Raw genomic sequence first — 26636 nt, forward strand, 5'->3', positions numbered from 1 at the left:
ACTCCTATGATTACCATGCGTATAACCTGCCCTGTGCAGCATTCTTCGCGGGTGCAGTGCCCACTGGCACCTTGCACACTGCCGTCTGCCCACTCCACAGCGCCATTGCTAGGGTTGACCTGGGTAAGGTATCTGGAAAGTCCAAGAACACTATGCGGGGAGAACCAGACACTAGAACATCCGTAATCAGTGGGAATTGGAAAATCACGTGTATTTCACCACCGAACGATTCCATTGTGCGGCCGCAGCGATTATTCCATAATTATAGCTTGGCCTCATTTGCCACATAATCCATTAACTGCTGCATAATCTGCAGATTTAAACACAAAAAATAGTTTCTAGCTCAAACTGTTGCCGCTCAGTGGAAGGCCTTTTGCAAAGGTTGACTGGTCACCTTTCTGTTTGGGTATTAAACTGGTACTAATGAGGTGCACTCAATAAACAAACTGTGTTGAGTGTAAAAAGTGCAAAATAATGGGGTAATACCTTAAAAAAAGTGCATTATGCCACATACTTTGCTCACTCCCCCCGCCCCTCTCTATTGCAGCAGGACTCCTCATCATAGGATCGAGGGCAGCGCACAGTTAGCAGGCTTGTTTTACTTTCCCAGCCACCCTTCCGTACTGCCCCAAACCTCCATCCACGAGACTCACTCTGCACCCAGTACTCTCTCAGCATTCCGTTTTACCCCGCTTTGCTCCCCAGTTCGCCTGCAAGCACCCCTCTGTCTGTGTCACGATTCACATGCGCTGCCTTTTACTTGGCCAGTTCTCTGCCTGCACACCCCGTTATCCCTGTACATCTGCACTCCGTACTCCCCCAGGTTGTGACCCATACCTCTGGACGCCGTGTCACGCACTCCGTGCACCCCTGTATCGCATACCTCTGCACCCCCGTGTGTCATACCTACGCAACCTTGTGTCTCATACCTATGGACCTGTTGCATCTCATACCCCTGCCCTCCTTGTGCCCAGTAACTATGCACCCTCTTTGCCCCATACCTATGCACCCCCTGTGCCCCATAGCTCTGCCCTCCCTGTGCCCCATAGCTCCGCGCTCCCCTGTGCCCCATACCTATGCACCCTCTGTGCCCCGTACCTATGCACCCCCTGTGCCCCATAGCTACGCACTCCCTGTGCCCAATACCTCCGCACTCCCCTGTGCCCCATACCTATGCACCCTCTGTACCCTTACCTCCGCACTTCATTGTATTCCATACCTCCGCACTCCCTGCTGTGTCTATACCTCCGCACTCCCCTGTGTCTATACCTCCGCACTCCCCTGTGTCTATACCTCCGCACTCCCCTGTGTTTATACCTCCGCACTCCCATGTGTTTATACCTCCACAATCCCCTGTGTTCATTCCTCCGCACTCCCCTGTGTCTATACCTCCGCACTCCCCTGTGCCTATACCTCCGCACTTCATTGTATTCCATACCTCCGCATGGGCATCCGCAGAAATTTTTCCAGGGGGGGGGAAACCTGGCAAATGAAGGGGCATGGCTAATGTTAATCAATAGGGGCGGGGCTAAAATGGCAGACAATGCTCAGGCCAAGCTGAGAAAAACAAGCATTGGCATAGCCAATAGGTCTCGCCTTTGGGACCTTATAAGTATTTAGTTATGCAGCAGTCCCAAAGGCGAGACCTATTGGCTATGCCAATGCTTGTTGTTATATATGGGCATTTTGAGAGGCTACGGGACTGGGTCTCGATGTCAGATTGGGAGCACAGCAATGACCTACTCAATTTGAATGCGTAGGTAATACAACCGGAGGCGTGAAATGAAAGGTTCACTACCAGGAATAACAGGAAGGTAGAAAGTTAGGCTGGTTAGAAAGGTAAGGAGAGGTAGAGGCAGGCACGGTGGTGAGGGGAAAAACAGATGCATGCTAGGAGAGCGCTGTGAGGGAGGGAGGCGAAATGGGAATAGGCCCTGAAAGGTGGATCGGATAAAGACCGTAGTGAGGCAAACAGAAGGGTTGCGAGGGGTGAAGGGTAGACAAAGAAGTGAGGTGTGGAAAAAAAAGATTCAGGTGCAGAGATAGGTAAATCAAAGATGGAGAGGGGAGAATAACGCAGCCATAGAATGAGAGAGGGCCAGGTACAGAGGGAGAGGTGTGTCAGAGACAGGTATAGACAGCTGAGGAAGAGGGAATAATAAAGACTGAGGTCAACAGGTGAGGTAGAGGGGTGCGTTGATATAAAGGAAGTGCAGAGATGTGTCAGAGAGCTGTTACTGAAGAGGAAAAGAAGTAGAGGTATTGAGAAAGGAGTAAGGTACTAAGAAGTAAGGGGGTGAACAGAGGTAGAAAGAATGGAAGGGGAGAGAACACGTAGAAGATGAATGTCAGGGTAAAGTGATCTATCAGGCAGTGTGTGCAAGGTGTGGGGTACAGAGGGGTATATTGTGGCAGTGAGTGCGAGGTGTGGGGCACAGAGGGATATCTTGTGGCAGTGAGCGCGAGGTGTGGGGTATAGAGGTATATCTTATGGCAGTGAGCGCAAGGTGTGGGGTACAGAGGGATATGTTGTGGCAGTGAGCGCGAGGTGTGTGGTACAGCGGGATATCTTGTGGCAGTGAGCGCAAGGTGCGGGGTACAGGGGAATATCTTGTGGCAGTGAGTGCGAGGTGTGGGGTACAGAGGGATATCTTGTGGGAGTGAGTGCGAGGTGTGGGGTACAGAGGGATATCTTGTGGGAGTGGGCGCGAGGTGTGGGGTACAGAGCGATATAAGGCAGTGAGCGTGAGGTGTGGGGTACAGAGGGATATAAGGCAGTGAGTGAAAAGTGTGGGGTACAGAGGGATATAAGGCAGTGAGCCCAAGGTGTGGGGTACAGAGGGATATAAGGCAGTGAGCCCAAGGTGTGGGGTACAGAGGGATATAAGGCATTGAGCGCGAGGTGTGGGGTACAGAGGGTTATAAGGCAGTGAAACACAGGGTCGGGACGTCCTGCCAGACATGACAGGGTGCATACTGGCAGATAGATATGTTATTGACACGAGTCTGTGTATGTTTTAGTGAGATCTGAAATCCGGGCTATGCTGCAACCTCCATTTTTGACTTGGGAGGATAATTTTTATTAATAAAGTTTTATATAGCGCGAACAAGAACCCGAAGGTTATCAGAGCGCTTTACAAAAGGGTGGAAGGAAGGTCAAAAACCCAATATCTACATCAAGTAAGAATACGCAACATAAATAATCGCATGATTCACAGACAAATGACACAAAGGAGAGCGACACAAAAAAAATTCAAGCTTTTGCGATAGGTATCATGTGGTGGGAGACCCTCAAGAAGCGCTAACACTTTCCTCCTAAAACCATTCAAGTATAATATGAGACTGGTGGCTTAGTTGACTAATGTGTCCACCGTGGGGGCCTAAGTTTGACTCATGGCCACAGGTTCAAACCCTGGTAGGTCCACTCAGCCTTTAATCCTTCTGAGATCCATAAAATTAGTACCATTGATATCTAGGGTCACCTTTTCTTCTTTCGTCTACCTCTTTCCCCTGTCTTGTTTCAACTACCTGGTCTCATCCCAGGCTCAAAACTTTACAGCGTGGTTGGCCCAATGGCTGCAGTCAGTAACTGAAAGCATAACAGAAACAAGAAGACTTTGCACTGAACTTGCAGAGAAAATTATAACTAACAGCTGATTATAATGATATTTTCGATGCCCATCTTTCACACCGCATCCTCCATCACACTGCCAGGCAGTGCAACCAAAGTGAAGAGAAGAGTGACACCAAAACGCTTTTCGGACAGCACTATGACAACCATGTACTATTCAACAGTGTAGCTTTCTACCCTTCTTATAATGTTCTTTGGCCCCTCAAAAGAGTGCACTATATAAATGCTACAATACAATACTGTATGCTGATTAGGCTCATGTTAATTCACCAGTCAAATACGACAGCCAATATATGAAGAGAAACTAACATGAGTCGACGACGGGTGTTTTGCTGCTGCTCTGAACAGATTTAGATCAAGCCTCGTCAATAGCTAAGAGCAATGGATTAAATTCTGTAGTCTCCCCCACTTAAAGCCACATTTTACATGGCCTGCTCCTCCTCCTTGCATTTGCTGCAACAGGTGGGTCAGCTTAAGAAGTAATCATACCATGCATGACAGTAGACAGTACAATCATGCTAAAGTTCAGGTGTCCACTTAACCAAATAACTTATTCAAAGCTTTTTGTAAAGGGATGAGAAATAGCATTCAAAGTGAACTTATAAATGATTTATAGTATGGTTGAGCTCAACCATCTTACTGAGCCATAATGCATCGATTCCCCCCAGAACTTCATTCAGAAGACCTCTTGCTCTCATGCTACAGAGTGTTAAAAGGAGGTCTTGGTGTCCACACCTAACCACTCGTGCTTGTGGCGCGCAGCTCAAACCGGCCATTGTCATTCTGTGTGTGATAATCAGCCACAGACACAATGACAATAGGCCAGAGGGGCTGCGAGGAGGAGTGCGAGGCGCCCCATCAGGGAGTTTAGGCCTCTGGCAGGGAACAGCTCTGCTCCCTGCAGGGCCCGGTATTATGGACAAAAGGCGTCCGTAAAAGCATGGGCAGGAGGGGCGCTCCAGGGGGGGGCAAGCGCCCCTCCTTGGCCCCCCCCTGCGGACGCCCATGTACCTCCGCACTCCCTGCTGTGTCTATACCTCTGCACTCCCCTGTGTCTATACCTCCGCACTCCCCTGTGTCTATACCTCCGCACTCCCCTGTGTCTATACCTCCGCACTCCCCTGTGTTTATACCTCCAAGCTTCCCTGTGTCTATACCTCCGCACTCCCCTGGGTCTATACCTCCACACTCCACTGTGTTTATACCTCCGCACTCCCTTGTGTCTACACCTCCGCACTCTCCTGTGTTTATACCTCCGCACTCCCCTGTCTCTATACTTCCGCACTCCCCTGTGTCTCTACCGCCTCACTTCCCTGTGCCCCATACCTCCGTGCCCTTCTGTGTCCAATACCTCTGTATCCTATTGTGTCTCATACCTCCGCACTCCACCATGCCCTGTACCTCCACATTTTACCTGTGTATCTAGATGCCCACTCCTCACCCGTTCCTCCATATTTCCCCTGTGCCACATACCTCCGTGCTCACCTGTACCTCCGCACCCCTCTGTGCCCGTACCTCCATTCTACCCCTACCCCCACACTCCTCCTTGCCCCGTACCTCCACAGGGAGTGCGGAGGCAGGGGCACCCCCCTCTGCCCCTGCCTCCTCACTCCCTGCCTCCACATTTACCTTGTGTCCCATCCCTCTGCACTCCCCCTATGCCACTACCCTTGCACTCCTACGTGGGCCGTACCAACATATTTCTTCTGTGCCCCCTACCACTGCACTCCCTAGTCGTGGTACCTATGCTGGGGTACATGGGAGCCCGCGCGAGACCCTCTACAGTGTGCCCCCTCTCCTCTGAACATGCCTATTCCTACGGTCACCTGTTGAGTGGTAAAGGGGCCTCGAGAGTTTGCACCCTCCTACTCTGGGCTTCCAGTGGGGGAGTGATGGGGGTGCGTGCCCTCCCTCCCCAGCCATGATCACCTGCACCTGTCTATAGTGGGCAACACTACCCCCCACCCCTCCCATTTCCATAGGACCCCCCTCTCCAGCCCTGCCAGTGCCCCCCACATACCCTCGCCAGACATGAATCCCCACACAAGAGTGCCTCCACATGTAACAACACGTGCCCCAGATCCAGTGTGCCACCACTTCCAGGAGAGCAGCAGAGGGCACCACTCTCACACCTGGGGCACACCCCTATCAACTCTCAGAGGATGCTACACACCAGGCATGACATCTGTCACCCATCGCCAGGGAGGTCCGCGTGCAGCAGTACCAGAAGGAGAGCTGCAGGAGGCAGCATTGCCAGACTTTGCTACCAAGGATATAGAAAGTGAAAGAAAGGATGACAAACAGAACAAGAAATAGAGATACACTGATAAAGGAAGAAAGAAGCAAAGAAAAAAGATTCAAAGAAAGAGAAAGAAAAAGAGAATGAGAAAGAACAAGAGAAAAAAGAGTGAGAAAGAAACAAGGGAAGAAAGAAAGAGGGAAAGAAGGAGGGAAGGACAAAAAAGACGGATATAACAGAAGAAGAAAAAGACAAGAGAAAGCAAATTGAGAAATGATAATAGAGAATGGAACAAAACAAAAATGAAACAAGCATTAGAAATGCAATAGGTCTCGCCTTTCATTAAGTTAAAGCCATTTGCTTTGCTATACAATACCATTAGCACAGGGCACAAGTCCTATAAAAAGAAATGGGGGGACTGATAGTATGCAAATGACCTCGTGACTTCACGTGCTGAACGTGTCCCGGTGTCTGAAATGACACCGGGACACGTTCAGCATATTTCTGTGGGGCCCAGCTTCTTGGCAGGGGGGACGGCGTCCACCCTTTGAAAAGAGTGGGGGGAAGCCGTCCACTCGCGCGGACCCCCGACTCGAGCCCTGCATTAGCAATGCAAATGGCTTTAACTTAATCAAAGGCGAGACCTATTGCATTTTCAATGCTTGTTTAATTGTATTTGACCCAGGGGATGGTGTCCCTGGATCCATTAAAGTCTCAGGGTGTGGGGCTATGCAGCACTTCCCCGTCTTGTTCCCGGGGTCTAATGAGGCTTCTTCTCTGATGTAATTGATAATATAATACACACAGAGGGGAAGAGGAGGTCATCTGAATGGGATTCCACCCTCACTGGGAAACCCAAACAGGGTTTTAAATTGCCCTCTCACTAGTTGTGGCATGCTTCAGAACTTTTGCCCAGTCAAAACGTATGCCCCTCGCTACCAACGTGTGGGCGGAGCCAAAGCCCCTCTCAGTAGCACTCCTGAAAGCTCTATTTAGGTCTTGCGTGGTGTACTGCGCACATGCGCAGTCGAGCTAGCGAGATTTTATGTTTTTAGGAGAACTTCACTAGCGAGGGTTAAGCCCTGCCCCTCTTCTCCATTGGCTGGCCTCCTAAACGGTGGCTAGCCATTGGAGAAGAGGTCCTAGGGACGTTCTTCTTTTTCTTTAAGCCCCGTCCTTTTCAGATTGGGTTCCTTGACTTACTGCTGAAGTAAAATGGTTCTTATCTTCTTTATGGGTCCAGATGGCCCCATAAAGAAGATAAGGAACCTTTTACCCCAGCAGGAAGTCAGGGCGCCCAGTCTGAAAGGGACGGGGCTCAAAGACAAAAGTCTGTGTCATGGCGAGCGGTTTTCTCTGACGCCGGAACTTTTTTCTCAGCTCGTTATTTCCTCCCGGAACAGCTTGTCCCTTCCGCTATACTTCCGTATAACTGCTCGGGATGCTCTATGTGCCGATCTGGACGCTGCTTCTTGCTTTAACTCTCTTTTGCCTTTGGATCAAAGTTGTTTACTGGCGAACGAAGGGGTTGAGAGCTGGGGACCTTTGCCCCGCTTTAACTGACAGGTCCTCTGAAATAAATGGCAATGCGGAGAAACCTTGCTGCGCTCGGTCAAGAGAGCCTTCACCTGAGAGGCACTGTGACCACTCCTGTAGGGACCTCTCCGGTCCCTGTGCTACCGTAGAAAGGCCGTGCGCCCCCTCCTTAATCACCAAGCGTTCCTATCAGCCTGCTGCTAAGAGTAGTTCCCATTTCCTTGCTTCAAGGAGATTTAGCTGCACCCCGGCCATCACTGAGAGGCCCTTTTACATCTCCTGTGGGGCTCCTTCTCCTGTGGGGCTACCAACGATAAGTCCATACTTTGTTGCTTTGTTGCTCAGCCACTGAGCAGTCCAGACACGAATGCATTTCTACTGAGAAGACACTCGGCCCCTGCTACCTCCATGTGACACTCGTTGAGCCCTCGCTTGAGAGGCATTGTGATGGTTTTCCCTCCGCAGAGAGGCCCCTTGACATAAATAGGCCCGGTTGCCGTTGTCCCGTCACTGAAGAGTACTGCGCCCTTGGCACTTAGGGACTTATTGAACCATCTTTACTCAAACCCGCATACGTAGTCTGCCCCGAAAATGCAGGCGTTCCGGTCACAGAAAAGGACTGTTCAAAGACACTGCCTGCCGTTGATGCCAAAGTACTTGGAATCTCCTTTACAACAGGGCCCGTTGCCACCCTCTCTAAGGAGGTGTGCCACCCCTGTCCAGGGATTCCGAAGCTGCTTGGTGTCCCCACGTCGGAGAGGCTCCACGTCCCCGGCCTGGGATGCCTTAAGAGGAGCAGTCCCTTCTCCCAGAAGAGCCGTAAGAGCCACAATTTCCCCTGTCCGGAAGACACCGATGTACCTTTCTGCTGGAAGCCAGAGGTTCCACGGGTGAATGTCCCTTTCGACGAAAACGCTGAGAGTCTTGGTGTCTCCAGTCCGGAGAGGTCTGAGAGGTCCAGTATCTCCTACCAGGATACCCCAGAGGGGCCCGGTGTCACCCACCAGGAGAGCCTTGAAATGCATTGTGTCCCCTTTGAGGTGGGGCTTGAGACTTCAGGCATCCCCTACTCAAAGTATAATTGGAACTCTATCCCCTTCCGGGAAAACAAAGAGGGGCCATGTATCTCCCCAGAGAATCCAGGGAAAACCTGGCTATCCCCTAGTAAGTGCCACGAGAGGCCCGGTGCCCCCTCCCAGAAACATCCAGAAAACTCTCAGCCCTCAACTCGGAGTACTTTGATAAGCCTCCTAATGCCCCCTGTTCGGAGACGGCCAGTGGCGCCTCTCGGGACACAGTCGGGGTCCTGACCCCGAAGGATGCGGAAAATCCAGGAGTCACAGAGTGCACGAATAGCAGAGAGACCCATGCAGAGTCAGCTGTGGTTTCCACACCCATGCCATCTACCAGAGGAGCCCAGAGAAGCTGTGTACCCCAAGACCAGAGACGTCCTACACCCAAAATGCTGAAAGGTCCAGAGGGCATGTCCCATGTCAAATGAGTCCAAGTGTTCCCTTTCCTGGAGGACTTAGGCATGTATTGCTCATGCTAGCACACCCTGATGATGAATGCATGTTCTTTGCATCAACCGTCATAAGTTTGGTGTAGTTACACTACTTGCCAGAGCCGCCTCACATTAGACAGGAGCTCGAGACACGCTCTGTAGGGAGTCGCGGATTCATGTGTTTTGATTCACTCCTGGAGCTGTGCCTGGTGTCACTGCGGAACGAACATCACAGGATTCTCCCATCTAGACATCTCAAAATGTAAGCCAGGCGGGAACTAGGGGAGGCGGGAGTGTTGCTGCTTGGCTTAATGGCTTTCAGATGTGGGAGAGATGGCACTGAGCACTGCACTGCACAGCACACTACATCATGGGTGGAACTGCTGAGGCGTTCAGACATCTTACATGCCTTCCTGTTAGCTCGTTTGCCGAACCGACAGTCCTGTGTGCGGCCGCCCCCTGCCCGTGAGATGAAGGAACTGCTGCTGCGGACGTGAACGGTAAGTGGGTGACCACCTCCACCCGAGCCCCGGTCAGCCCCCCCACCAGAGTAAACAAATGTGATGTTGGGGGGACGTGCTGTGTTCATTGGGCAGGATGCGGGGGAGGGGTGCCACCACTTTCCAGACACTGCACCAAGGATGGCCCGGACTATGCTGGCGCTCAGAACCAAAACTTTCATCTGTTCATGTCCTTGAAGCTCCCGCTCCACACACTCACAATACGCATTTGCATCTGCGCTTCTCCTCTGTTGAGGCAGAACTTCTTGTCATCTCGCTAAAATTATCGTTCTGACACCAGTCATCTTAATTATGCGGCTATTCCTCTGTCGCCAACAACCCTCCTCCTGACCGCATCAGCTCTATAGCAAAAAGTGTTTTTAAGACGCGCACATTATTTGATCGGTTTCCTTTTAGGGGCTATACCTCCCGTCGGCAGAGGTCTCAGTGAGCGTTAAGGAAACTAAAACCCACACTCAGAGGACCTAAATTAAAGAGGTCTCTTTGTGAAATTGTTCAGCTAATGCCAACACTCTGCAGGCACGCGAACATTCGATTCCTTACGGAGGCTGGCTCGGGCAATTCAAGCCCGAGCCGCCTCACATCAGACAGGAGCGTGGCTCTGTGTGTGTGTGTGTGGCTCTGTGTGTGGGTGTGTGGCTCTGTGTGTGGGTGTGTGGCTCTGTGTGTGTGTGGCTCTGTGTGTGTGTGTGGCTCTGTGTGTGTGTGTGGCTCTGTGTGTGTGTGTGTGTGGCTCTGTGTGTGTGTGGCTCTGTGTGTGTGTGGCTGTGTGTGTGTGGCTCTGTGGGTGTGTGGCTCTGTGTGCGTGTGTGGCTCTGTGTGTGTGTGTGTGGCTCTGTGTGCGTGTGTGGCTCTGTGTGTGTGTCTGTGCGTGTGTGGCTCTGTGTGTGTGTCTGTGTGTGTGTGGCTCTGTGTGTGTGTGTGTGGCTGTGTGTGTGTCTGTGTGGCTCTGTGTGTGTGTGTGTGTGGCTCTGTGTGTGTGTGGGAGGGCTCTGTGTGTGTGTGGTTCTGTGTGTGTGGGGGGCTCTGTGTGTGTGTGGGGGGCTCTGTGTGTGTGTCTGTGTGTGTGTGTGTGGGTGCAAATGCAATAGGTCTCGCATTTGCAAGAGATTAAGCTATTGGCATTGTAAATGACAATGCCATTTATTTATCTGTTTTCAAAACCAACACATAAATAAAAATGTCATTTACAATGCCAATAGCTCTAACTTTTGCAAAGGCGAGACCGTTGCATTGTAAATGCTTGTTTATGTTGATCACATTACGCCTGGTGATCGCGGCGCTGCCAAACCGGACCTTAAAAGGTGGCACAGCTTGTAAGGAAACCAGGACATTTTAGACAGCACAGTACCTCTGCCAGTAGGGCTGGGGCAGGGTCAGTAGTCTGCAGCAAGGCGCACCTTGCCTCAGCGCTGGTGATATTTGGGAGGTGCTCCCTCGCCCTAGAGCTGGCCGTGCCCCTCCAAGCACCTTTCATACAGTGATAATTCGCTGGCAGTGTTCCAGGTGTGTAAAGGTGAAGATGAGTGTTCTTCTGCACGTACACCGGGTGGTGAGGCATGGCTGAAAAACCAGCGCCTTCCTGCAGGAGGGACTTCTGGCTGGAGTAGCGTGGTCCCTCACACACACACTCTCTCTCTCTCTCTCTCTCTCCCTCTCTCTCTCTCTCTCTCTCTCTCTCTCTCTTACTCTCTCTCTCTCTCTATCTCTCTCCATCTTTCTCTCTTCATCTCTCAATCTCTTTCTCTCTCTGTTGCTCTCTCTATCTCTCCCTCTCTCTCCACACATCTCTCTCTGCCCATCACTCTCCCCCTCTCTCTCCATCTCTCTCTCCCTGTCACTCTCTCTCTCTCTTCCTCTCTCCATCTCTCTCTCTCTGTCGCTCTCTGTCTCCATCCATCTCTCACTCTCTCTGTCTCTATCCCTCTCTCTTTCTTTCTGTCGCTCTCTCTCGCTCCATCCCTCTCTCTCGCTCACACTCTCTCTGTTGCTCTCTCTCCCTCTCTCTCTCTGTTGCTCTCTCCCTCTCTCTTTCTCTCTCTCTACATCTCGGTCTCTCCATCACTCTCTTTCTCTCCATCTCTCTCTCTCTCGCTCTCTATCCATCACTCTTTCCATCTCTCTGTCACTTAATCTCTTCCTCTCTCTGGATCTCTCTCTCTCTCTCTCTCTCTCTCTCTCTCTCTCACTCAATCTCTCTCTCTCTCTTTCTTTCTTTCTTTCTTTCTTTCTTTCTTTCTTTCTTTCTTTCTTTCTTTCTTTCTTTCTTTCTTTCTTTCTCTCTTTCTCTCTCGCTCCCATCTCTCTCTCTCTCTTCCATCTCTCTCTCTCTCTCTCTTCCATCTCTCTCTCTCAATCTCTCTCTCTCAATCTCTCTCTGTCACTCTATCTCCCCCTCTCCCTCCACCTCTCCCCATCTCTCTCTCTCTCTCTCTCTCTCTCACTGTCGCTTTCTCTCTCCATCTCTCTCTCTCGCTCTCCCTTTCTCTCTCTCCCCATTCTTTCTCTCTCTCCCCATTCTTTCTCTCTCTATGTCTCCCTCCCTCTCTTTCGTCTCCATCTCTACCTGTCACTCTTCCTCTCTCAATCTCTTTCTCTCTGTCGCTCTCTCTCTCACCATCTCTCTCTATCTCTCCATCCATCTCTCTCTCTCCCCCTTCTTTGTCTCTCTCCATCTCTCTCTTTCTGTCGCGCTCTCTTGCTCTGTTGCTCTCTCCATCTCCCTGTCTCAACCTCTCTCTCTGTTGCTCTCTTTCTATCTCTCTCCATCTCTCCGGCTTTCTCCTCTCTCTGTCTCTCTCTCGCTCGCTCTTTCTTTCTTTTTTCTTTCTCTTTCTCTCTCTCTCTCCATCTCTCTTTGTCGCTCTATTGCTCCATGTGTCTCTCTCCATCTCACTCTCTCTCTCCATCTCTATCTCTCTCTCTTTCTCTCTATGTCACTCTCTCTCTCTCTCTCTCTCTCTCTCCACTCCCTCTCTGTCGCTCTCTCTCTCTCTCTGTCTCTCTCTCTCTGTCTCTCTCTCTTTGTGTCTCTGTCATCTCTTTCTCTCTCTCCATCTCACTCTCTCTCTCAATCTCTCTCCATCTCTATCTCTCTCTTTCTCTCTCTGTCACTCTCTCTCTCTCTTCACTCCCTCTCTGTCGCTCTCTCTCTCTATTTCTTTCTCTCTTTGTGTTTCTGTCATCTCTCTCTCTCGAACACTCACTCTCTCTTTCTGTCATCTCTCTGTCACTCTCTCTCTCTCTCTCTGTCCCTCTCTCCTCTCTCTCTCTCTCTCTCTCTGGCGCTCTCTCTCTCTCTCTCTCTCTCTCTCTCAAGTCTCTCTCCACTCTCTATCTCTCTATCGCTCTCTCTCTACTTCCCCTCTGTATCGCTCTGTCTCTTTCTCTCTCTGAGACATACAGAGAGGGACATGCACACACACACGCTAACACACTCCTAGACAACCATGCATATAAACCAACAGACATTCAAGCACCCACACCCATAGACATACATTTATCACATACAAAGACTAACAGAAATATACTTACCTCTAATCAATGAACCAGAGACATACAGATAAACAAGCACACGCTTACTAATACTCTTATAGACATCCGTGCTCATAAACCAACAGACATTCAAGCACGCACACCCAAAGACATACACGAAGCACTTACAAAATATACTTACCTCTATTCAAAGACCTAGATACATACCGAGAGGTAGGCATGCACACACACACGCGCTAACACACTCATAGACAACCATGCACATAAACCCACAGACATTCAAGCATGCACCCCCATAGACATACATCTATCACATACAAAACCAACAGGAATATACTTGCCTCTAATCAATGAACCAGAGACATACAGATAAACAAGCACACGCTTACTAATACTCTTATAGACATCCGTGCTCATAAACCAACAGACATTCAAGCACGCACACCCAAAGACATACATGTATCACATACAAAGACTAACAGAAATATACTTACCTCTGCTCAAAGCACGAGAGATATACGGATACACGCGTGCACACACAGGCATAGAAGTACTCGGGCACCCTTGCAAAAATCAGACTTGGGGCACCTATGAACGTATACCACGAAAAATGCAGCCTGTATTGAACACAGTTAAAATGATATTGAGCACACGGACATACAGGTAACCAACAGAGAGGACGTCATCCGTGCACGCAGTAGAAATACAGGTAGCTACATGTCGAGAGGCAGGCTTAATCTTGGGCAACATGTCAAAATCTGCAGAAGATCAGAAAATCTTTAAAGTTGATGTGGTATGCGCTCTAGTCTATGAGCGTATACGCGATGACGCGTCACGCCATAGACTGGAGCGGATAGGCGCGCATGCGCAGATACGTGAGCAGAAAGGCGCGAACATAGGAAAACGGCAGTTGGCGACCGGAGCTGGAGGTAGTTAGACGCTCGGCGCCCTAAGCTCTGTATTACTTTGTACGATCCAATAAACCTGAGTTATTTACCTCACCCTGGCTCAGCGTGTACCTGTGGGGGAAGAAAGGAACATTACAGTGGCGACGAGGCTGGCATCCGAACACCACCAGGCGCAGTGGACGACAGCAAGCACCCCCTACAACCCACTCACACGAGCCAGCAAGGCAGGACACCCACAAGGAAGAGCAAAGGGCGTGGCAGCAGCGCAGCAGCACGGTACAGACCCAAACACCAACCTTATAAGTCAGGTTAGTGCTGCCCAAGACACCAGGAGCCCTCAGCCAGCAACCTGGCAACCAAGGGAGACACCCCCAAGCTAGAGGACGGGGGGAAGATTGAGCAGACCGCGCAAAGTGCGAGGGACAACACCCCAGGTAGTCCCAGGGGCCAGGGCGACACGGCAGAGAGCGCAGGAGCATCCGGTGAGCCTACCCAACGAAGGGCCCAGGAGGGAGACCCTAGAGGCGAAGTCAGAATGGCAAATCAAGCTTCAGCCCTGATGGCACCCGTCCCTTTCCTACCCAGACCGGGAGAACCCCAATTAAAATGGGAAGACTGGAAAGAATACTTTCTCAATTACATTGAGGCTCTCGGAGATGAAAGTGAAGGGGAATACACGCCGGAAAGAAAAAAGAGACTGTTGCTCCACAACTTAGGCCCAGAAGGGGTGAGGGTGTTTAAGAATCTGGTACCCAAGGAGAGGGGTGCAGCGGAGACAGATGTCTTTATGAATGCACTGGACGACTTGGACAGCCATTACCGCCCAGCAGTTTGTGTCTCTATAGACCGCTATAATTTCCAACAGAGAAAACAAGAGGCGGGAGAATCCATTGATGACTATGTGGCGGCACTCCGACGCCTGGCTATCACGTGTCGGTATGGGAATCTGCAGGATGAATACATTAAAGACCAAATCGTGATGCACACCATCAGCAGAGCGGTCCAGGACAAGTTATGGGCGATGAATGAGACATCCCTTAAAGAAGTGGTGGCGATGGTCAAGAAGGCAGAAATGTCTAAGCGAGGCGCAGACGCGGCAAAAAGGGAAAGTGGGCCGAGACAGATGATTAACAAGATTGATGAGGCACCACAGTCCAGCAAGTCCAAAAGCACTTATGGAGACCAGAGGAAGGACACTAGAGGGTCTGGAAAACAGACGGCCCGCTCCAGCCCTGGGAACAAATTTGCGTGTTACAGATGCGGCAGAGCAGCGCACGCGGCTCAGGACAGGCGTTGTCCCGCGTTCCGCGCCAGGTGCTCGTTCTGTGGTATGACCGGCCATTTCGAAAAGGTGTGTCGGAAGAAAGGGTCGAAGTCCACTGTTAAGTGTATCGACTCGACCACAGCAAACTTGAGTGAGGAAGAGGACCCGGAAGAAGATGATTTGGTGCTGTGCATAGAGGACCAGGTGCTGGATGTAGCAGGGAAGCGAAGAGATAAGCCCCGCACGGACATGCTCATCGGGGGCGTGAAGGTACATGTGGCCGTCGATTCAGGGTCTCCCTGGACCATCGTGCAAAGATCGATATGGGAAGAGGACTTCGCACCGGTTGTGGGGCCCGACCTAATGCCGCCGGAATCAGACCCATCTCGTATACAGAGAATTCCATCCCCCTGGTGGGGTGCCGGGACTTCGTGTTCGAATTCAGAGGACAGTCGGCCACGTGCACCCTATACGTAGCGGAGAAGGGCCCATCGGTGCTGGGATGGAGTGACGCTGGAGATCTCGGCATCATACTCAATCCAGGCGGGAAAGAGCAGATACTGTTAACGGATGAATGGCCCCTCTCGAAAGATGAAGACTGGAAGGCGGCATACCCCAAGGTCTTTGAAGGCACGGTCGGCAAACTGGACAAATTCGTACATAAAATGGTCCTTAAGGAAGGGGCAGTACCAGTCGTTCATAAGGTCCGGAACATACCCATATCCACGAGTGATGCAGTGCAACAGGAACTGCTGAAGTTGGAAGAACAAGGCATCATTGAGCCAGTGGACAGTGCGGAATGGCTATCGCCCTTGGTGGTGGTCAAGAAACCGAATGGCAAGGTCCGGCTCTGCGTGGACCTCAGAGAGCTCAACAAAAACCTCATCGTGGAGAGATTCCCTCTCCCCAGGATCGAGGAGATGCTGGCGAGAACAAAGGGCATCACCCACTTCTCCACTATAGACCTCACGTCAGCATATTACCAAACAGAACTGCATCCGTCAAGTAGGAAGTACACATCCTTCATAACGCCCTTCGGGTGCTACCAATTCCGGAGGATGCCCTTTGGCTTGGCATCTGCTGCGGCCGTTTTCCAGAAGTTGATGCATAGGTTGTTTAAGGACATCTCGGGAGTGCAGTATTTTCAAGATGACATCTTAGTGATGGGCTCCGACAAAGGAGAGCACGATAAGAAACTGCATCGAGTGCTAGGAGTGTTGCAAGGAAAAGGCTTAACGGCGGAATGGAGCAAATGTAGAATTGGGACTCACTCGGTGACCTACTTAGGGCACGAGATAGGAACACACGGCATCTCGCCGAAGGAACAAAATGTGAAGGCAATAAGGGACGCCAAAGCCCCAGCAACCAAGGAGGAAGTGCGGTCATTCCTTGGAATGGCCGAGTATTACAGCAAGTTTGTCAGACGTTTTGCCACCAGAACCTACAGGATGAGACAACTAATCAGAAACAATGCAAAATTCGAATGGGACGCAGAGGCTCAATCTGAATTTGAGACAATAAAAGACTACATCAGCCACGCTATTCCACTGCAAGGGTACGTCCCCACCGGCAAGACCATAGTGACGACAGACGCAAGCGACAAGGGCTTGGGGGCTGTCTTGGCGCAGGAAAGGGAGGATGGTTCCAAGGAAACAATCAGTTTTGCGTCCCGAGCGCTATCCCCAACGGAACAAAGATACAGCGTAATAGAAAAGGAGATGCTGGCGGTCACGTGGGCCTTGAACAAGTTTCGGCAGTTTATATGGGGCACGAGATTCAAGCTCCAAACGGATCACAAGCCACTCATCAAAGTGTTAACGTCCTCGGGCCATGACACCGCGACCCCAAGAATCGCTAAAATGACTTTGAAGTTGCTGGATTACACCTACGACGTAGAATATCTTCCAGGTACGCAAAACAAGGTGGCTGATTACCTCAGCCGGGCAGCTGCGATGGAGGAAGCGCCGAAGGAGGCCCCGGACAAAGAGGAGATGGTGGCTAGCATGGAGGATCACGAGATGTCGATTAGTGCACAGGAATGGGAGGCTGCCTACGAGCTAGATGAGGAGAAGGTGGAAGTAAGGAGACACCTCACGTCGGGGTGGCCGGACAAAAAGAAGCTCACGGAGGGAGTGCGACGATTCTATGAGATGAGAGAGGAATTGTCCCTGAGCGATTCGGGAATATTCTTGTACAGAGGTGAAAGAGTGGTGCCCCCAGTGACACTGATACCCAGGCTGTTGAAGTTACTACATGAAGGACATTTGGGCATTGTGAAAACCAAGGCGCTGGTCAAGCAGATGTATTGGTGGCCAGGAATGGACGCCCACATAGAGAGACAAGTGCGGGAGTGTGGGCAGTGCCAAGGAGCGGACAAGGTGCTCCGCCCACTCAGACCAGCATTGGGGAAGTTTGACACCCCGCAAGGCCCCTGGGAAGATGTGGCAATAGACATTCTGGGGCCCGTCCTGGACAGTAGAGGTGTGAATAAATACATATGCGTGATAATAGACAAGTATTCCAAATGGCCTGAAGTGGACATACAAGAGTCGATGGACACTGACACGATTTTGAGATTCCTGACCTCGGTGTTCCTACGAGAGGGGATACCCAAATCCATTCTCAGTGACAATGGACCGCAATTTATATCGGACAAGTGGGGTCGATATATGAAGAGGAACGGGATCGAGGTGAAACACACAGCCGTTTACCATCCGGCATGCAACGGCCAGGTCGAAAGGTTCAACCGGGTGCTCATGGGCTCCATTCAGGCAGCCATATCACAAGGAAAGGACTGGGAAGTGGAAGTAATGAGCATGCTATGGGCCTACCGGATCACGCCCTCTGTAGTGGGGTACAGTCCGTTCCAAGTGCTAAGAGGACGGCATCCCTTCACCCGGGACAACGTAGCATGGAGGGAGAAGACCATCACCAGCAAGTGGTCCCCAGCGGTGGTGCAGCACAATCTGGAGAAGGCCCAGAAGATCTACGCAGCACACTATGACAAGCGACGCAGCACAAAGGAAACGGTGCTGGAAGAAGGGGAATGGGTCAGGGTCAAACTCCCTACCCTACAAAAGAAAGGTGAAAGCAAGTTCAGCCGGCCCCTACAAGTTAAGGAGGTACGAGGCAGGGCGGCTCTTCTCAGTCACGGAAAGGTTTGGTCACAAGACCGCATGGCCAGAGTCAATAAAATAATAGTCTGGCCCAAGGCTGAAGAGGGTGAGAGACGGATGGACTACCAGGAAGCAAGACCCCCATCGGGGCACGGCACAGAAGACCGCGGGGAAGGTGTAGGTGAGGACAATGAAGTGGATGTCCAGGGAGCAGTGCCTATCGATGGAGATGGCACGCCGGCGAATGCAGAGCAGAGAGCGGATTTGAGAGAAGTGGGGAGGTCCCAAGGAGAGACAGAAGTGGGAGAGAACATGCCGGTAAGACACACCCGCAGCGGAAGGGCAGTTACAGTGCCCTCTCGTTATAGAGACTTTGTGATGGATGGACACTAGCTTGTGGTGCCACCTCCCGAGGTGCCCCACATAGACTCATACTCACGGCTGGGGGACACTCAACCTGTTGGGGGGAATGTTACATTTTGTTTATATTAAAGGGGGGAGATATGTGGTATGCGCTCTAGTCTATGAGCGTATACGCGATGACGCGTCACGCCATAGACTGGAGCGGATAGGCGCGCATGCGCAGATACGTGAGCAGAAAGGCGCGAACATAGGAAAACGGCAGTTGGCGACCGGAGCTGGAGGTAGTTAGACGCTCGGCGCCCTAAGCTCTGTATTACTTTGTACGATCCAATAAACCTGAGTTATTTACCTCACCCTGGCTCAGCGTGTACCTGTGGGGGAAGAAAGGAACATTACAGTTGAGTGCTAAAAATATTCATGCAATCTTCTCAATTTTATTTGCAGAAGATGAAACTGAACGCTTTAAACTTTACTCAGTTTTTATTTTTCACACATCTCTGAATATTTAAAAAAAATATGCAAATTAAATATGTGAGCCACCAAGCAAAAACTTTGTACTTTTTGGTGTCTGTTGGCACAACCAGCCGATGTTGGGGTCTTATCACAGTGGTGTATGGTGAAAGGGGCAGAAGAGGCATGAAAGTGGCAGACTGATGGCTGGACCCGCCCTCCCCACTTCCGGCGCTCCGGACCGGTGTTTGAGGTCTAACAGAGCCGCGTAATAGAAACAGCTGAAAGCAGCAAATATCGTATCCAAGAGTGCCCTTGGCAAGATTCGAGCGCCATGTGTGCACCGAGGAGGGCATTCGATCAGGTTTCCAAAGCATTGTCTTGATGTGATACCACTGGCACCATGGTGGCACCGATGCCCTTCACTTAGCACCAGTGCTTTAAATGGGAAAATATAAGTGCAGGTACTCATTAAAATGAGCTGGAGGTGTAGTGAGGGGCGGGGCCAAGGGCAAGACAAGATACTTACAACTTCTATATTAGTTGCAGCACACATCAAAACACATGAGAAATGTGTTTGTATAAACAAAGCAGGCTAACTCATTACACAAAATAAAAGAGAAATGTGATAATATGTTAACATTTCCTTTTTTTGCAATAGTTGCACCTTCTTAACGTCATACTGTTAATTGCTATTTGGCATAATACTATATATTATTGCGCATGCTGGTAGGAAGAAACTGAAATACCCCCATGTCGCACCAAAGCTCTTATGGCACCAAGCAAATGAAGCAACTCATCATGACCTTCCCCAGATGACATCTCTTGTCTCTTCCATCAATCTATCCATTCATCCTTTCATCCTAATATTTTCCTGCTGATGTCCACCATTTAACCTTTACATTCTATTGTCTATTCAGTCTTTCATCAAGCATTCAGATTTTCACCACTCCGTCTATCCACCCTTCATATCCAAACCTATCCATCCATCCATCCATCCATCAATCCATCTTCAAACATATCCATTCATCCTTTTACTCATCCAGCTCTTTATCCACCCTTTCCCTAATCCATCAATCCTTTCACTCATCCATCCATCAACACTTTTACTACTTTATTCCATCCACCCTTTCACTCAATCCCTCCTTTCACTCATCCATCATCCACCTTTTCATCCATCCTCCCTACCTTTCATTCATCCATCCAATCTTTCACGTATCCACCCATCATCCACCCTTTTATCCAATCATCCACCCTCTTTCACCCATGCATGTTTTCACTCATCCATCCATCTATTCATCATCCACCCATCTATACATCCACCCTTGCTCACTCATCCATCCACTCAATAATCCACTCACTCACCCTCCCTTTTACGTTATTTATGAATCTTTGTCACAGAGCAAACATGTACAAAGTGCCACACATTTTCATAAAAATACCTCCTGAGAATGTCTTGATTCTCTCCTTCTTTCTTTCACTTTTTTCTTACAAACCAGGCATACAAATGCAGGCAAACACACAAACATAGCAGACACACAAAAGACTTGGGTATGATAAAAGCCATGCTATACTCTTCACCTACCATGGCTTTTTAAATTGCCACCAGGGCCGGACTGGCCGTAGCCTGATGGCCAATGCCAGGGCACTGACATGATTCCTGTGCTTGCTGGAATGCACAGGATAGTGTGACTGTGATTGACAGCAAAGGGCCTGAACGGACCCTGCTCTGAGAACGACAGGGTGATGGTGAGCACCGGCAGTATGCAGGTGAGCCCTACTGAATAGCTCAGCTGGGGCTCAGATCGGGGCTACAGAAGCGGTGCCTTACAGAGACGCGTTCCCCTCCTGCTCACCAGCACAGCCAATGAGCCTACCTTTTTATGAGTACCAGTACTCTTCAGGGCAGTACAGAAGGGCCGGTACTCAGAGTGATAAATCAAAGTAGTGCCGGTACTCAGTACCGGTGAGTAACGGCCCATTAAAAGCACTGCTTAGCACACGTCACCAGTGCCCGCTACCGAAAGCGTGGGGTTGGATCTTCGCCCCTGACCGGCATCCAGCAAGTAGAGCTGAGACATTACTAGTGCCCGCTGTTCAGCAGGGCATTTGCTCTTTCCCAAATGCCAGCTGGCTAGCTGGTGCAGGTAAGGCTTTAAAGATTCCTACAGTCTAGCTGGTGCAGTTGGGGCTTCACAAATGCCCGCTGTCTAACCGGCACAGTCAAGGCTTCACAAATGCCCGCTGTCTAGTCGGCACAGTCAAGGCTTCACAAATGCCCGCTGTCTAGCCGGTGCAGTTAAGACTTCACAGATGCCCTCTGTCTCGTTGGCACAGCATAGACTTTATAGATGCCTGCTGTCTAGCCGGTGCAGTTAAGGCTTCACAGATACCCGCTGTCTGGTCGGTGCAGTCAAGGCTTAATAGATGCCCTCTGTCTAGCTGGTACAGGCTTCACAGATGCCCGCTGTTCAGCTGATATAGTTAAGGCTTCACAGATGCCCACTATCTGGCTGGTGCAGTTAAGGCTTCACAGATGCCCGCTGTCTGGCCTCTGCAGTTAAGGCTTAATAGATGCCCTCGTCTGTTCGGTGCATTCAAGGCTTAATAGATGCCCTCTGTCTAGTTGGTGCAGTTAAGGCTTCACAGATTCCTGCTGTCAAGCTGGTACAGTTAAGACTTCACAGATTCCCGCTGTCTAGCTGGTGCAGTTAAGGCTTCACAGATGCCCGCTGTCTGGTCTGTGCAGTTAAGGCTTAATAGATGCCCTCTGTCTAGCTGGTGCAGTTAAGGCTTCCCAGATGCCCGCTGTCCAGCTGGTACAGTTAAGGCTTCACAGATGCCTGCTGTCTAGCTGGTGCAGTTAATGGTTCACAGATGCCCGCTGTCTGGTCGGTGCAGTCAAGGCTTTATAGATGCCCTCTGTCTAGTTGGTGCAATTAAGGCTTCACAGATGCCCCCTGTCTAGCTGGTGCAGTTAAGGCCTCACATATGCCCGCTGTCTAGCTGGTGCAGTCCTGCTAGTGCTCACCAGCACAGCCAATGAGACTACATTTTTATGAGTACCGGTACTCTCCAGGGCAGTAGAGAAGTGCCGGTACTCAGAGTGAAAAATCAAGGTAGTGCCGGTACTCAGTAACGGTGAGTACCGACCCATTAAAAGCACAGTTTAGCACACGTCACCAGTGCCCGCTACCAAAAGCGTGGGGTTGGATCTTCACCCCTGACCGACATCCAGCAAGTAGAGCTGAGACATTACTGGTGCCCGCTGTTCAGCAGGGCATTTGCTCTTTCTCAAATGCCAGCTGGCTAGCTGGTGCAGTTAAGGCTTTAAAGATTCCTAGAGTCTAGCTGGTGCAGTTGGAGCTTTACAGATGCCCGCTGTCTAGCTGGTGCAGTTGAGGCTTTACAGATGCCCGCTGTCTAGCCGGTGCAGTTAAGACTTCACAGATGCTCGCTGTCTAGCCGGTGCAGTCAAGGCTTCACAGATGCCTGCTGAGTAGCCGGCGTAGTTGACTAAATTATATTTGACAATGATTATCCTGTAGATCTGTCATAGGTTCACCTCTCACTCTTTGTGGTGCAGAAGGGTGAAATTGAGCATAGAACTTTTCTACACATATCCAGTCTTTTAATGCTTGTTTTGAGTGGTATGTAACATGATTTTCTGTTCATTAATGCACTGGCTAGTGGATGAATATATACGCAGTGCTTTAACTACCAATGGTGTACTCTCTTTGGGATGTTTTGGCATCTTCCAGCTCATTTATCTCTTTCCCTGATATAGGACTGGCACCAACTGCCACGAGCCAAGCAGGGTAAGGAGACCCAGGTGTGTGCCTGCTCTTGCCCCGTATCTTGGTCTAGTATCCAGGGTTTGGCGCATTAATGCTTTCCTAGTCCATGGCACCTTTAACAGTTGGCATCAGTGTTACACTTGGTATCGTCGCCCATACCCTGAGTCCAGCACTTATCAGATGGTAGGTAAACACTGCTCCCTACACCAGACTCTCCTGACTCTTGGAGAGCCTCTTTTGCATACCTGAATGATATCCTAATCTTAGAATCTGGGCAGGCGGTGGCATGCCAGACTGGACCCAAGGTAGAATGTTTCTATCCTAAATGTGAATTTCAACAAAGATTGGTTGATTCTGAGAAATTATTCATCTGGTAGCCCCACATATACACACACTATTTATTTGGGTGGCAAACTTTAATTGCTCACTCTATGGACATTGGGATTGACACCACCCTGAGGAGGGGATGAAGCCTGGAGCGATTGCTGCTCTGAAGCAGATTTAAGCTGAGATGGGAAGGGTAGAAATCTGGCGATTGAAAACTACAACAGATAGAGCGTTCTCGTGTCACTCACCCACACATAACACAAACAGTAGAATTGACTATATTATAAGAACGTGGACTTGTTTGATGTGAGTTGGTACGTTTGCATATTTACACAGCTTCCTTTCTGAGCACTCACCTGTAGTGCTAACGAAGAAGCAAACGAGGGCGATACAGAAGTTCCCTTTGTGGAGACTGAAACTTGAGACACTGTCCAGCCCTCCATTTGTCGCACATGTATGAGACCTTACTTCCTATTTCCTTGAGGCTGACAGGGACGCACCACAAACCAGGGCTGCAGAATGGGAAGCCTATGAGGCGGTCCTGAGAGGGGAATTCATCTCCCACATTGGAGGAGTTAAAACTGAACTAGAACAGAAGCTCCGTGATACAGAGGTGGAGATGGCAAGGCTGGAGGAGGTGTCCGACCCGGGGAACTTGCGCAGCCTCGTAGAGGATAAACCGAGACTATCTGACACATGGAACAGGCTAGTTAAGTATGCACTTACTACTCACAGGCAGACTCTACAGCACAGCTTTCCAAAAATGTCATGTTGGTGACACACTTTTTAGAGATGCATCATTTTGTGACACAGTAAGGCAGTGTAGCGAGCCCGAACCACATAAGGGGGGTTTAGGGGAGGGGGGTTTCTCCCCCAGAAGAAAGTTTTGAAATAAAAATGGGCAAATAGTCTCCCTCTGTATGTCTCCCACTGAGGTAATATGAATTTTTATGGTCAATTGTGTCCCCTATCGTAGACCCCAACGGCTCCATGTACGTGCTTCAAGTACATGTATGTTCCCTCCGCAACCAGCTATGAAGACGCAAATACATTTGCGTCCAACGTTAACATGTCCTCTTTCAGATCCACCATGAATGGGTCGGATATTCAGTTCCTAAGTATGCCTTGCCACTGTCTTTACATGATGCACTTTCACGTTTTCCTGGCTCTGGTGAGCTAGGCCCTGATTTCTGCCATCGAGTCCTTTCTGCCTTCTGCCTCTGAAAGCCGCAGCCTGCTGCTTCCATGACCCTTGCCTTACTCCCTGTGCGGCGAGCGGTGCCCGGCTCGGCCTTCTTGCCTGCCAAGACTGTATTCAGCCTTCAAGTTATCTGCTCCGCTCCTCAAAAATACATTCCTGTCTAGTAGTTCAGGTAAACATCCTCCCAGCTGCAGAGCAAAGGGCCCGGCCTTACTGTCTCCATGCAAGTAATTCACTGCTCCTGTTACCATGGTAGGCCCAGGGCCCCCGTACTACATGTAGACACATAGACGCTTATGCACGCATTAGCAGTCAGTATAGAATAGCCTCTGTCCGAGAGACCTTTCCTTCTAGATAACACAGTTCCTCAAACACAAGATATTAGATATGATTTGGGATTAGGTTATTCTGACACGACAGACTTCTGTCTCCTCATGAAGAGCTAAATGTCAAGTCCCCTTCGCCCTCCAGTTCCACGTCAATCACACGTCATGCTGCTGCGCGCGCATCTCTGCCATGTATTTCTGCTGACACTGCAGGATTCCTCTATGGATCCACCTACCTGTGACACTTTCATGTGACGTTGTCTAGCACACACCTCCGTGTACGCCCTCGTGCACGCCTTCTGTTACGTACATGTGTTCTTATCTCTCTTCTCTCAGCTGTTACGCCTTCTGCATCCATCACCATTAAAATGCATTTACTATATATATTGTAACCTGTTAATAAAGCATTGTCTATCCCTTCCTGAACCCTCGTGGTGATGGAACATGATACCTGGTTCGAATCAATTCCATTATATGGAATAAAACCCTTATAAAACTCAGATACCACGGACTCTGCCTTTCATTTTGGATTGAGCTATTTTATTGAACTTTACCACATAAATTCCGCATAGGTAATTTTTATTTACCACATAATTGGCGCCCGAACAGGGACCCCTCCCCCACCTTACCCGCCGGTGGTGCGTTGCAGGCCTAGCCCCCTGCCACAGCCGCGACGGACAATTACGCGTACCCGCAGGATTTCCTGTATCTCCTTCCAGCCAACGGAGGTGACTGAGACTGCGATCGACACCCAGACGAGGCGGTGAGGAGTGCGGAGGATCCCGACCAGAGCCCAGCCGAGAGAGCAAGGTCCGAGGTGTCTAGAGGCCCACCAGTTCCGAAGTACCTACGTCACGAGTCCAGTCCAGTCCAGTGTCGAGTTTCCGAGGCCTTCCGTTCCGTGCTTCCCGGTGAGTACCGTTGCTGGGGACGCATCTAGACGGGTGCATTAATTTGTGTCCGGTCAAGACGGGTTTGGGTACACAGACCCGGTCTGCACTGTTTTAGCGGTGTATCTGTACTGTTTAGCAGTATATCCAGTATGCAGTTATCTAGTTTTATTCTAGTTATTGTTGTTCGTTTTCAAAATGTTTAAATGTGTTTTAATGTCGTGGTATGAGTGATTGTTCGATCTTCATTACTGTGTTTATTGTATTAACTGTGTTCAAGTCCGAGTAAGTATCAAGTAGCCAGGTTCAAAATGCCTTTATTCTCCAAACTAAGACAGATAGGAACTAGAAAAGGGATACTCGAGGAAGCTGTTCCCATCCCACCCAGGGACACTCCCGGATATTTTATGTACCATAAACACGGCCTAGATGCCGTATTATACCTTGACTTGTGGGTGGACTACACCAAAGATTTAGCAGAGAATCAGAGATGGCCCGCTACGGGGACATGGGATGCCGAGTGCATCATGAGAGTAGAGGAAGCATTATGGAAAAAGAAAGCCAGACAGTCACAGAAAGATGCCATTGAATTGTGGCGTAAAGAATCACATAGACGAACAGAGAAAGCGCTCAGAAAGGCAGAGAAAAGTAAAGAGGATTCTGAAAAAGCCAAAGAAAAAGAATTACTAGAAGAAGGGGAACGAGTCAGAATAGAACAACACGACAGAAAGAGTAATGCCATTATGACAGGACTGTATCCGGTCCTGGCCGAGGGCCTGCCCAAGGCAACCCCGGAAATACCGAAAAACCTGCCCCCTCCATTGCTCCCGACTAAATTACGTCACAGGACCTCAGCAGACATTTTCCTTTCTTCCTATTTAGACGACGTAGCTCCCGAATATACCAATGTTCCGCCTGCACGTATACCACCCGCTGATCATCAACCCCCTAATAATCTTCCACCACTTCCTGCACCCCCTATTAATCAGCTTAATCCTTTCGGGCCTGACACGGCCCTACCGACAGATCCTGCTCAAGCCTCCGCTTCAGGAGGTGCATCAGGAGGTT

At 50.1% G+C, this 26636-nt stretch overlaps 1 protein-coding gene and 1 pseudogene across 1 annotated transcript in view; both read left to right on the forward strand.

Moving 5' to 3' along the window:
- LOC147700971 (transmembrane protease serine 5-like) overlaps nucleotides 1-26636 on the forward strand; it is a 257795-nt gene that overhangs the window by 34537 nt on the left and 196622 nt on the right. The window lies entirely within an intron of this gene.
- LOC147700972 (uncharacterized) lies at nucleotides 7312-9176 on the forward strand (annotated as a pseudogene).

The sequence above is a fragment of the Lissotriton vulgaris genome, chromosome 7, assembly GCF_964263255.1.
Source record: "Lissotriton vulgaris chromosome 7, aLisVul1.2, whole genome shotgun sequence".
Lineage (NCBI taxonomy): Eukaryota > Metazoa > Chordata > Amphibia > Caudata > Salamandridae > Lissotriton > Lissotriton vulgaris.